The 13644-nt window shown below is 39.1% G+C and overlaps 1 protein-coding gene across 5 annotated transcripts in view; it reads right to left on the bottom strand.

The window, feature by feature from the left end:
• Window positions 1-10590, bottom strand: part of LOC119702752 (heparan sulfate glucosamine 3-O-sulfotransferase 1-like) — a 52450-nt gene extending 41860 nt beyond the window's left edge. For 2 of the 5 annotated variants that reach the window (XR_005257437.1, XM_038141322.1), the window contains exon 1: window positions 7035-7657. The gene's annotated coding sequence lies outside the window, so the exon portion shown is untranslated. The other 3 variants (XR_005257439.1, XR_005257441.1, XR_005257438.1) reach the window with 3 other exon arrangements.
• Between the last annotated feature and the right edge of the window lie 3054 nt (window positions 10591-13644).

Below are 13644 nucleotides of genomic sequence, written 5' to 3'. Positions count from 1 at the left end.
TGCCCTTCATATGTGACAAGGTCACCAAATTAAATATTTCATTATAATATCTGTGTAAGGCTTATTTTAAGGAATTAGTGTATCTAGAAAAATACATGACAAATTCTGAACTTCTACTAAAAATTTAATTTTTTTAAAAACTTTGTGTTACAAACTGTTGTTTGCAAGGCTTGATTGCCTTTATTTAATAAGGTGTGCTTACTGCATAAATTGCAGTGAACAGCTTAGCTGAGTAATATGGCATTTTTGTGGCTATGATTTTAACTAGTTAAGCCATGGAAATAGATGACAGCTACTTTATTTTTAATCTTACTGTTGGAGAAAAGCTGTAAACTTTTTCCTTCCAGAAATAATCCTCAAACTGATTGCTGTCAACTGCTTGCTGGAGGGAAAGTCTGTCAACCAGGGAGGGTGGAGACAGGAGAGACAAGCTCCCTCTTTCCATGTGTAAATACCTTTCCACAAAAAATGGAAATAGAATCTTATAGAACCTTTGTAAATTAAGGATCAATTCTGTGTGAACCTTTAAAAATGTTCTTTATAGTATCCAACACCTTTATTCAGGAAAAACTGTGTCTGACTAGACTTTGTTATCAAAGAGACATGATGGTATTCAAGTGCTCTGAACGAAACCCTCTATCTTTGTTCCCTAAAAATGAAAGCATATCTTGTAAGAGCTGATTCTGGATTCTGAGGGATATAGTCTGCCTTTTATAAACTTCAAACACATTTATACCAAAATTCAGACTCTTAGCAGATTTCTAGGTCTATAATTGGTCCTATACCATTAATTTGCATAACACTACCTGCCTTCAGAGGGTGTAATGAAGATCATTGGTATCCAAAAGGAGTTTTTTACCTTGTAAACACTATACAAATGCTAAATTATGACAAGGACAGAAGTAGCCCAGTTTATCTCCAACCAGAAGCTAAAATGTTTTGCTTGTATTTGAATTATCTTATTAATTCATGTCTAAAACTCAGTATCTCTAGTAATTGATATTTTTGTCATTTATCAAAATAATCTGTAACCCTAGTATCTCACTTAAATTTTTTTTCAGATAACCACTAAGATCCCATTGTAAATAAATACAACCTCAGAACACATTTTTCTGTTGCCAATAGAAAAAAAGTGTACTGTTAGCAGTTTACAAAAAGGTAAGCATGTTTTTTACCTCTCTGAACAGTTTTCTTTACTTGCGAAACTTGAATGACACAAAATGGTTGGTTAGCAATCTGGAGAATTGTAGTAAGAAAAAATATTAAATAATTTTCTCCATTGTTCTGCAGGTAATGTGTAACATTTTACTTAATAACTATATCTGCCCCTTTATAACCTCAGTTAAAAAGGATTTGCTCTGCCTTTCCAAGTTAAATAGATGTACAGTGTTAAAGGAAATTATAGACAACAACAAAAAGAAGAAAAACTAAAGCAATTATTTTTCTGAAATTCAGATGATGAGCATATATGCATTTATATTGATTTTGGAAATAAAAGTAAGGGCTAGAGCTGCATACTTGCGCAGGTGTATCCACTCACAATTTTTCAATTCCTACCTGTTCACTGCAGCTTAGATGCCAAGGGTCATTTCTATCCGAATTCTAGAGGCCTTGGCACCACACAGAGAAGTAAAATTCTCCAATTTTTCTGATGGAGTTGCTACAGTATGTTAACTCAGAATCAAACTGCAAAGACTAGATGGCTTCTCAAAACCATTGTCAAATTACTAAGTTCTAAGTACAATTATCTCACCACTATCCCTAGGACACTATATCCTCATTTCAAGCTGGAGAAAAAAGAGAATCATCATTTTCAGTATTTTAAGTGCTATCTTTGCAGTATTCTGTAAATGGAAAGCTGCTTGATTCAGAAGTTCCTTTTCATCACTCTTCTGTATGCACAAACAAAATATATCTTTTCTAGCTAAAAGCAGTCACTTGCTAAAGAAACAGAAAACTCCTCTTCAAGCAATATTGAATAAATTTTCCTGCAGCAAAACAGCTTGATCCTAGACCAAACTTATATAATTTGAGCCTAAACACAGAGCTCTGAGCCTCACCCTAGAAATCTTAAGCATTGCTTGAAATGAGGGTAGTTCAGTGTCTTTCCTCACTGCTGCTGGCAAAGCAGGTGAGTGTGAATAGCAAGAGAAAGTATGGAATACTGAAGCATTTTTTCTCAAAACATTTTTTTGCTATTTGAAGGAAACATAAAAATAGCCCTTGCATTTTTCAACATAAGGCACACAATTTCTTCACCTGAATGAAAGACCATTTGGCTTCCAAAACATCAGCTATAGAGCAATTAATTCACCTGTAGTTTGCAATCAATTTCAAGATTACATATTTCAAATTCCCTGTAACTATAACAAGCCCAGAGGTTCATTTGACCTATAAAAAATGAGGTGGGGAAATAAATCCAATGCAAAAAAAAAAAAAAAAAAGCAGTGCCTGTATGACATGTAAAATAGTATCTTCCCTGTGTCAAACATATGGTATGAGTAACTCACAGTCATACACTCAAACACAGACAAACAGGCAACTGTCAGCTGGTGCACGTGTGTACACACACGTGCCAGTGCTATTAAACCAGAGCAAGGAAAGACGGTGAAGAGATATTTTTATCTGTTAATTTTCCTGGTCACAAAGCAGTAGTAAAATTATTACTGATGTTACTAACTATTATTACTAACAATTACATTATTATTAATGAAGCATGAAAGTGAGGAGAAATGGAAAGTAGTGGAATTACTGGGCTCAGGGGATTGTGATAAGTGCCACAAAATTCAGCTGGGAACATTACTAATTGTGCACCCTGTTGATATTGGGGCCATTTCCCTTAAAGACCAGAATAATGGGACTGAGGGCACCCTCAGCAAGTTGGAGGGTGTGTGAAGTAAGGAGTGATAAAATAATAAAAGAGAGAAATAACTTTGTGGACTGGTAAAAGTCTTAGGATCAACCAGGGGGAAAGAACTGGGCACTAAAGGATGGGGAATGTCCTGGTGGGCAAGAAGTTAAACATGAGTCAGCAAAGTGCTTACATAGCAATGAAAGTCAACACTTTCTGTTTTAGGAAAAACAGTGCCAGCAGGCTGAGAGAGATGATCCTTCCCCTCAGGACCAGTGAGGTCACATCTGGAATATTGCCTCCTGTTCTGGGCTCTCCAGTACAGAACAGACATGGACATACTGGTGTACATCCAGTATGGCCATCCAGGGCACAGAGAAGACATGGGTCTTGGAGCATCTGTCACTTAAAGAAAGGCAGGGAGAGCTGAATGACTTTATCCTGGAGAAGGTTCAGGAGGGATCTTAATCATCCATATTTATAAATGCTTGCTGGAAAGGAGAAGCCAATCCTTTTAAAATCAAGTATTATGAGAAAGGACCTTCAAAAGCCACTTTCTCCAGATTTCAGTAAGGAGTTTGATATGGTATCACCCAGCAATTATTTACTGAGTTGGAAATACAAGCATAACACAAAAATAAAGTTGATATAAATGGTAACTATTGAATGATAACTAATGGTAACTATTGATGACTAATGGTAACATATTGAATGGACTTCTTTAAAATTGTTCTTCACACTCATCTTACTACATGTCTGTAAACATGGTGAAAAGCAGAGGTGTTTTGATAAAAACTGATTACAGGAAGCTCTCTTGATACAGGGGAGGTTCTTGCTAACTTACAGAAGAAATTGAAGGAGCATTTGCACAGGATTAGAAATGGGAAAACCTTTAGCTACTCTTCAAAGTCACATCATTATGAACAGCAGAATTTCTGTGATTATTTCTGTGATGGTCTCTTATCATTTGAGAGCAATACAAACAGATAAATCACACACCCATGTTTACTATTAACAGATTAAACTAACCTGGCCTATCTGTAAAACAAACTTGATATTCACCAGTGTCTTGACAAAGTATTTTCAAAAGACCGAGTGAAGCATTAGCAGCCTTGTTCAAGACTTTGAGCAAACACTTCAGGTACAAGGTTCAGAATTCAGGAGAATCAAGTTACTAGCCTCTGTATCTTCCTATTTATTCTGTTTTGCCATACAGACCAAAAGGTGCTTGCTCTGCTTGTTTGATCCTAGCACATAAAAGCTGAGGAAGACACAAGATCGATGTTTATGATTTATTGAGGGCTACACATCAAGGAAGGAGTTGGTTTAAAATAACAATATAGAGAGATTAAAAATTAGGATCCAAAGAATATATTTAGGCTGAAAGTTCAAAAAAAGCTCTAAGCATTAGGAGAGGTTTTGAAATATCTTTCCAGAAAGAGCAACAGGACAATGTACTTAAAGGTAGACTGTGATGACTTTATAAATGAAGTTAGATAAGATTGTTATTTAACTCAGAAAGGTCTTTTTTTCAGCCTGAATTACTACTGTGATCAACAACTCCCTGTTCTGCTCCCCTGCTTCCCAGACTTCTTGCTCACACTATTCCCACTAAAGTTCAACTAGGGCTGTGAGAGGACCTCATGCAATTTTTATCCTTAAGAGAAAACAATCTTAAGACTTCAACTCTAGCTTAAATGGTTTTATGGAATATTGCATCAAAGCAGATGACTAGAAGACCTCCTTGAGATCAGAAGATTTAATCAGCACCTAAACAGAGCAGTGCACTGCAAACATACAGAAATGATATTGCCTCTTTGAGTCTTCATTAAATATTTGTCCTCCTGGCCAGTTTAATGGATTCCTGCTTACTATATAAACAGTCAGAGAGAGAATTTGATTGTACTCCAAGCAAATACACCTCAAACGCTGTCACTAGTCAGAATCATGTAATTTAACCTGTCTGTTAAGACATACAATTATCGCCACCCTTTATAACATGGTAACATATTAATCATTGAACAACCCATTCAGAAGTTTTCCATGGCAGTGGGTAAAGCAAAAACAGCTACAGAAAATAGAGTGGGCGTATTCACACTGGCCATATATAGGCCAGTAGCTACTGGCCAGTTGTCACATAATCATTTGTAGAGCAGCAAGTGAACATTGAGCAATATTGTAGACAGCCAACGCTTCTCCATTCAGCTCCTTTTAAAGATGCGTCCATCAATAAACAAGCAGCACTGTGCTTTCCTGACCCAAAAAGCGTGTTCAACCTGTTGCAAATGTTGAAAGTGTAGGCGAGTCTGTCGTTCACCAACCCCACAATCCCTTGTATCAAACCCAAGTCAGTATTGTAAGGCCAATAAAATCTGGTGAGTGTGAACACATTTCCCCACCTCCTTCTGGCTGACAAATGATTTTTTACATTTTCGTTTAGACATGAAGCAAATATTTTTCTAATATAATTGAATCCAATGCTTGACAGCCAAACAAAAATGTACACTGGACTGAAATTTACACAGTGACATATATTGTTCAAACCCCAAATCAGAACTCCCATATTTCATTTATGACTTGCAAAGCCAAAGCACTGGCCAGAAGAATGCCAGTTACACAGAAAAAAAGTATTTCTATTATAATGATATCTCAGAACAATAAATGTTCACTAATTAATAAATTTTGACCACTCTGTGGACTGGTGTCCATGACAGCATTTCCAGTTAGAAGATTTGGAAAGGAAAACAAGTTATTCTCCTGTTCCAAGTTCAAAGATGAACTCCATTTTTATTGACTGTCATTTGACCTCTACAATCTCTTATTTGGTGACAAACCAGATTCTCAACAACTGAATCTCTTTTAATTGGTTGGTTATAGTCTAGACCAAGGCTTCCACCTTAAATGCCATAAAAATGCTGTGTATGTGAGTGTGATTTCATTTAACAATAACCTGCAGTCTTGGATCTAACAGAAAGTCTTGATTTCCAAATGTTTTTCCCCACCTGACTCGTCTCCTTTTAGATTTTTGTCTTTATTTCTGCTTTGTGCTTATTTTTGTCTCCCTTATTTTGTTGCTGTAGAACCGTGATGTGAAGACTACTGCATCCAGGCTTGCTTTCAAAGTAAGCATATTGAGTAGTTAGCCTGGCTCATATGTTCTTGCTTACCTCACAGATTTCTGTGTTATTATTAGTTTCTTCTACTAGCATAGCAGTCTTTTGCCACACACATACACACACTTTTACAATAAGCACACAACTTATGAAACTTGCAAATCACACGTCCTGTCAAAGCACACAAATTCCTTAATTTCCTCATTCTGAAGCAATGTACAGGATCCATCTATAACACATAACATCTTTTTAATCAAAAAGCAGTATTTTTACATAAGTGGAACAAAAAAAAAAATTAGTAATATTTGCCATTTACAGTTCTGTCAAAAATATGCTAGGCTACTAAAGCAATTAACCCCAATCTAAATCAGTTCCATTTGAAATGACAAAATCTCAGTCTAGTTTTGCCAGCAACAAACCTAGTGAAATATATGAAAAGTCACAAAATTAAGTAGGAATAATTTCTACAATATGAAACCATTATCTCATCAGACTAAAGCTGTCATTTTGTATTTTATGATGAAATACCTGGCACACAAATAACACAAACATCTTACTGAACAGTAGGTCTCCCCAGTTCATCTCATTTAGCAGGCAAGCATCAAAACATTACTGTATTGCCTTAAAGGCAGTAAGTGAAATTCTTGGAAGTAGCTTATGACATTTCAAAAGTTTTTCAAAAGGTGGAAATAATCAAAGAAGACATCACACAGATTTTAGTTGCTGTAGTTGAGAAAGTCAGCATTTTCAATGGAAGTTGTGCTATCCCTTGTCCAAGTTTTCCCTGTCCTGTATCTCAGAAAATATGGGTTTGTACGCACTAAAACCAAGGTAAACCAGCCTGGTTATTCTCAATCTTTTCATGTGTGGCAAAAATAAGAGGACATATGTGGTTCTAAAGCACCACCACCTCCAACTCTGCTAGAGATTTCAGGCTGTAATGTGTAAATCATTACTACATGCTCTAATAGTACTTTCTATTTAATCAGGGGAGAAGAAAAACCCCCTCTAGAATTACAATAAATAACTACAGTTTTGTTTTAAATAAAATGATGTAGTTTATATCTGACCTGAGTTTCAGTCTTTTCCTAGTGGGAAATATAAATTCAGCGTTTGGATACATAATCCTACAGCTCTCAGAAGAAGCCGACTCCGCCGCGAACACTTTACATGATTTATAGCTCTCCTCCAGATTCAGATGACAAGTCTCGGCGGAGCAGGTGCAACGGGGTATTTTTTCCTGCCTTCAGACATCATTCCCTCGTATGTAAATTAATTAGCAAGTCTTCCTCACTTTCGCGTAAGCGGGGAAGATGAAGCTAATGGAATATCAGCCTTTGGTTTCTCACGAGGAGCGGGTGACCCGGCGGAGGGAGGGAAGGAGGGAGGGATGCGGGGAGGGGGCTCGCTGTTGTTACTGCTGGAGCCACAGCGATTTCGACAGCGTCAGAGGCGATAAAGTGAGCCTGGCTCCCGCGCACTTATGCCAAGAGAGCGATTTTTAAACCGCGGGCTGGATTTGGGGGAACCTCGGGGACGCGAAGCGAACGCACCCCGCACACCTCCCGCGGCAACCCGAGCCTTCCTGTCCCTCCTGCCGGCCAGTTGGAGCTGCCCTGCCCGCGCCGCCGTGCCCCCTCCGCGCCCCGCCTGCCCTGCCCCTTCCCTGGCTGCCGGGGGACGGGGAGCGCGTCCCGACTCCCATTACCTCCTCCGGAGCCATGGAGAGCGCCGCGGCCGCGGCTCGCCCGGCGCGAAGCGGAGCGGAGGGGCCGGCGCTCCCCGCGCTCCCTCACCCGCCGCGCCGCGAGCCACTGGCACAGCCCGCTCCACATAAATGCATTAACAGCAGCCACATCATGATTAATTCATCAGTCCCAGTGACCAGGGGAGGAGGCAGGCGCGGGGGCTGGGGAGAGGCAGGGCGCACGGGACGGTCCCTTCTCCCGGAGTTCTCCCCCGGCTCGGGGCTCCGCCGGCGCGGAGGGAGGGGGGGATGCCGCGCCCGGCTTTCCGCGGGTGCCCGAGCGCTGCCCGGCCTGAGGGAGGGCGGGGTCTCTCCTCCCCGGACAGGTCACCGGGCGGCAGCCCCGCTCCCGGCCGGCGGGGAAGAGCGAGGGAACCGTGGGAAGTTGGGAAGGCTCCGCGCTACGGAACGGGCTGCGGTCACCGCTCAGCGGGAGACTCCTCAGCTCCGCGGGAGCTGCAGCCCCTCCTTATCTCCTGGCTGCCAGCGGCCCGCCGGGTGCCTCGGGGGTGGAGCAGGGCCCCGGAGCCCCGAGGTGCCGCCGCGGAGGGGCCAGCCGGGCAGTGCAAGCATCCCGGGCATCCGTGCGGCCGAGATCGCGGTAGCAGGACTAAGCTCATTTGCACAAGTACGTCCAAAAACCCCTCCTCAGCCTCGGTGAAAAAAACTGCTCGGCCGCGCGCCAGTTGCTGGAGCCAGGTTTTTCCATGCAACACATCATTGGTGTCCATGTGAGCTTGCCTTGGTCTGCTGAGGCAGCAACCCCGGCTCCTTCCCCAGTCCTCCGGCACAGAGCTTTGCTGCCCTGTCTTCTGAGGGCAGCGCCGATTTCTTCAAACACCATTTGCTAAACTAGCGGTATGCTGGACTTTGAGTTTCTTCACAGAAGGGACGCAACACCGCTGTGATTTTAAGGGTTTCAGAACAGCTGTTAAATGCAGGAAATCCTTTGCATTTCTCTGCCTTCATTTTCCACTCCAAACATAGGTAGAATCCTCTAAGTCCACCATCCCCCTCCAATATTTAATACAAGATGTACTTTACAACACCAAGCAAGATGTCACCTTACCTTCTTAGTCAGGTAGGTCCCTAGTCAGGTGATGAAATTTGCATAGAGCAGATGATTTATCTCTTACTTATCACTGCCTCACTTCATCTGTAAAACCATGTTTGCCTACCTATTGTCATACTCCAAGGGAATGTATTTGAATAGGATATTACCATAGTTTAACAATTCCTTATTGATCATGTGCCCAGAACAAAAATCACCTCTTGTGGATTTTAGATTAGCAAAGAATCTCCAAGCTGACACAGCTATATATAGAGATTTCCAAGTACCAGACAGAGTTCATAAGCTTTACATAGAGAGATCCCCAAATTGTCACAAGCCCTGAAGTAGCTAATCATAGGCAAAGAGGTTTAAAGCTGGGTAAGGAGGAAGAAGAAAATAAATGAAAAAAGTAGAGCAGTTTTGTGGGAAAAATTCATTTACATGACACATTAATTTTCCTTTTGTATTATGCTCTAGATCTGTGCTGCTCATACACAAAAGAATAATTAACTCCACAGTTAAGGCTGTGTTGTGGTTTGCTCTTACAGTGGAAGTAAAAATCTCTAGGTTCAATACTTGAATGCTGCATTTAGACTACACAGCAAAATAGCGCATAAGAATTACAGTTGAATTTTCTTCTAAAAATAATACTTACTTGCCTTCTGCAGTGAAAAGTCTTAATTGTCCTCTTTTTTCCAGATTTTCCCATCTTCATCTGTGAATTCTGGAGGTTCCTGTGTATATTAGAAGCCATTCATCCTGTAGGAAAAGAACACAAATAAAGCTGATTTTGGACTTTTAAAATTAAGTAGAAATAGGGTAACACAGACTATATCCACTATATTATTTCATTGCACTTGGTACTGGTGTTCTAAGATAATTACATAATAGCAGATTGAATTGTTCTACCTACTTTTTTTTAAAAGGATTTTATCAGAATCAAATGTTTCCTGCAAAAACCGATGTACTCATCTGAAAACAAAAAATGGGACTTGATTAAAACCTCTGAATCACCAATCCAAAACTCTGCTTTTTAGCAGACATTACCTAACATCTTCTGTAATCCAGTGCTTCATCTTAAAATCAGCTCATTTCACTCTTCCTAGGGAAGGCAGTGCCTGAACATGCACTGGCTCCCCTGGTTAGAAATTGTCCCATTTGTTTCTCTCCCCAGAACATTCTAAGTATTATTCTCTTCTGTTCACCTACTGCTATATTTATATACAGCACTCAGGTTTCTCCTCAGTTGAAACAGACTCTCTTTCAATCTCTTCCCATAAATCAAGTTCTGGATTTCCCTGATGATGTCTATGACCTATCACAATTTGAATTAGTAATTTTTAAACTCTGACAGATGGACAGAGCTTTATACATGACATTCCAGTGAACTCTTATTAGTAATGCCCACAATGGTCTCTTCACCCCCATTTAAGCACTGATAAAGGTGGGCTTTGCCTCACTTTCTTTCTTGACCTTCCTCTGTAGATAGCTTTTGGTTTTTCCTGTGCTCAACATTAATATGTCTCTCTCATGCCATACAACTTTTGATTCTCAAATTACTAGATTATACCAAAAGTTTTTATCTGGCTCTGGTGCATAATCTTGAATTTTGTTATTGTATAATACAGTGCCATTTCTTGGCTCTAGTATTCTGTGTGTGCTATTGACAAGATGCAAATCAACAGCAAATTATGCATTTTCTTATTTTATAAGATTATTAATTAATTTATTAAGGGATACAGAAATAATAAGAACTGAGTCAACAAACCTAGCAAATTCCATTTATGCATTGATCTCTTTTCAGCATAAACTTTCTTCCTTTGCAGGTCCTTACCCACTTCAAAATTTTTATACAGGTTTTCTTGTCTTCCATTTCAATAGTTGCCCACACACACGTAACTGCTTCCAGGTTAAACTCTGGAGAAAGCAAAGGTGTTAAATAAGATGGTGTATGAGGTGTCGACTGTTACAGAGTTTGGGATAAAGATGTAGAATAATTAAAAACAAAGGAGAAAACCACTCAGGAGTAGCCTGGTAAAAGTCATCTATCTGCTGTGCTACATTTCCAACTTAAAAATGGCCTAGTACTACAATTCAAAGAAAAATCACCATGGCTGGAGAGGGGGGAGAGTGGACCTGTTCTCTATGCTTTTCACTCTTTTCTTCTATTTTTGGAAATTCTCCAGGTCCTTTATTATAGAACTCACTTGCCTGGGCAATTTTATTCACGTGTCATCTCAGTGCGAGTGGTAGAACTATGTAACTATCAAATTATGCAAAACTTCAAAGCCTGGATTTCTTTTATTATTGTTGTTTACTGAAGTACAAATTTATGTTTCTATGAAATGATTAATATCCTCGCTGATACCTTATTGGTGTGGAAAGATGGATGAATAGTTCCACTACCACGACATCTGAAGTTATATGGACACAGATTCATTAAAAATATTTCAAGTAATATTTATTTGTATATTGTGAAGCAAGTTTCAGTGCTGCCACATCTAGACGTTTTGTCTTGGTGTATCTCTGCCTAAAACTTGGGATGAAATCTCAATCACACCAAAATCAAAGAAATTCTTCTAGTTAATTCATCAGAGCTAGGATTGCATTCACTGATTTTTCTCTGAGGGTTCACTACATTTGACATGAAATCCTTAATTACAGCAGCTTATATTAAATATAAGCATACATGTGTCTAAGTTTATTTCTAGAACATAAATTCTATTGAAGGAAGAATATTGCATGATAGAATCAATCCTGATATAGTAAAACTAAAAGCAAATGATAATAGTACATCTATATGAAATATCCCTGGCCTGAAGGCCATATGACATTTTCTTGATTCAAGGCTTAATATTCAAAGCTTGGTCACAGTTATTCATCTGTTAAGGTTCATGAAGATGGTCTGATTTATGACTAATTCTGGCTACTACATGGAAACTGTGGTTTCAGATGAATTATGATTATTTTTATTCAGTCCGAGGCACAGACTAAAACTCAAGGCATAAAGAGTGTCTTTTGCTTTGATTTTCAACTAATGTTCAGTGAATTAAATATCTGACAAATAAGGGGGCAGGTCTACCTTTTGGAATTCAAAGCACTAGTGTTAATTAAGAGTGAGTTTGACTCAAATTTCCTCATTCTCCAAAGAGCTTTTCTTCTCAGCTTTATAAGAGTCAGATTATGTAGACAAATGTGGTTTTCAATCTCTATAAAGCTTACGGGAGCTATATCATATAAAAGCTCAGGGCTTGACATAGGCAACCTCTGTTATTCAATAAAGTAACAACTCTGAAATATTCCAGAGAAGTACACCTTCTCTCATGTTTATCTGGTCATTGAGGATTTTAATTTCTGACATCTTAATTTTCATGAAATTAATTTTTCTTACTGAACTTATAAAAACTGTTAGAAATCCTTATTGGCAGTAAAGCACAAAATACTGATAGGACACCAATAATGTTGAAAGATGACGGACTTATTTTCTGAAAGAGGGGCAGTTCTGTCATTCTTGAAGGGTTACTGAGGCATTCCAAACAAGTGTAGATAATTTTTGAAACTGAAATACTTTATTTCTGATTTTTAAAATTGCCCTCAGTTTTAAATACCCTCACTCATATGTCAATTGTGTTACCTTAAATTGTGTCACCAGAGGCAGTGAACTGAAGAAAGAGAGAAAATGGGAAGGGTGACTGAAAAATCACAGCAAGAAATAAGATGATCCAAAAAATCTTATTACTCCAAATTGGTAGTCCAGCTGAGCTGTACCTTTTGCAGACTCAGAGCAGATTGTAACTAAGGTGCAATTTCTATTGTAGTTCTCTCACCCTGAAAACAGTCAAAAATGATCTATACAAAGCTAGGGCAAGTTACAGACTAGGCTGGTGTCTACAGTATACAACCTCTGAGCATCCTCCTGAAGCTGTGCAATTTGCTAAAGAATAAAGCATGTTGCAGGCTTGCCCTTCAGAACCTCAATGCATTTCCTGCTACTGAGGGAACAGACATGAAATCAGTGGAAGGAAAACTCACTACACCACAATACTGAACCAAGACCATTATTGTTTTGCTGGCCCTGATGTTTCAGCTGAAATGTGGTTTATGATGCTGTAAAATTATGGGTCAGGTAAACCTCATTGCAGCTCTTGGGTATAGCTGTCCCTCTTCATTTAAGATAGATGTAAGAACTCATTATGCTCCTTTGCTGAAACAGGTAACTGAAATGACTTTAGTCTCTAAACCCCAAACACAATTACACATCTCTGTACAAAACAAAAGCTTGAAAAAGCCAGGTCAGAATGAGAATGAAGTGGGTGGAGTGGTTTTGCTGTTTTTTAAGAAGGATACAAATGAAAGTGACAAATTGTATGTAGGCTGTGCATGTAGGACATGCATAAATATGGAGAAAGAGGAAATATGTAGGAGCTCATGTCAAATTAATGCCAAAGAACAGGTACCAAGGAGTAAACCTAGACAGATTTTGGGCTGCTGGCACAAACTGCCACGGGTTGAATCTCTGAAAAATAAAAAGCTTTTTCAATATGTTTAATTTCTGCTATGCTCAAAGAAAGAAGATATTTTTAAGGTTGCTTCTTAGAAATAGGACTGCACTGATAAAATATCACAGCTCCCCTATCTAATGGAAATAATCAAAAAAATCTCCACATTTTGACCAGCTGTTGGGCACAGTAACAAAGCTGTGTGACAGAGTGATAGAGCTCAGATGTATATATACATGCTATTATTAAAGATATAAATCTCAGCTAGAAATATATATATCATTATTAATTGGTTTACAGAATTCCCACCCCGTATTTTCAGAGGTGTGCCTTCCCTTAAGTTCCCTAAGTATCATTTACACTTTGGAAGCTGTGACTGCTAT

This window comes from Motacilla alba, chromosome 6 (assembly GCF_015832195.1).
Source record: "Motacilla alba alba isolate MOTALB_02 chromosome 6, Motacilla_alba_V1.0_pri, whole genome shotgun sequence".
Lineage (NCBI taxonomy): Eukaryota > Metazoa > Chordata > Aves > Passeriformes > Motacillidae > Motacilla > Motacilla alba.
This window is presented reverse-complemented; position numbering and strand designations above follow the sequence as displayed.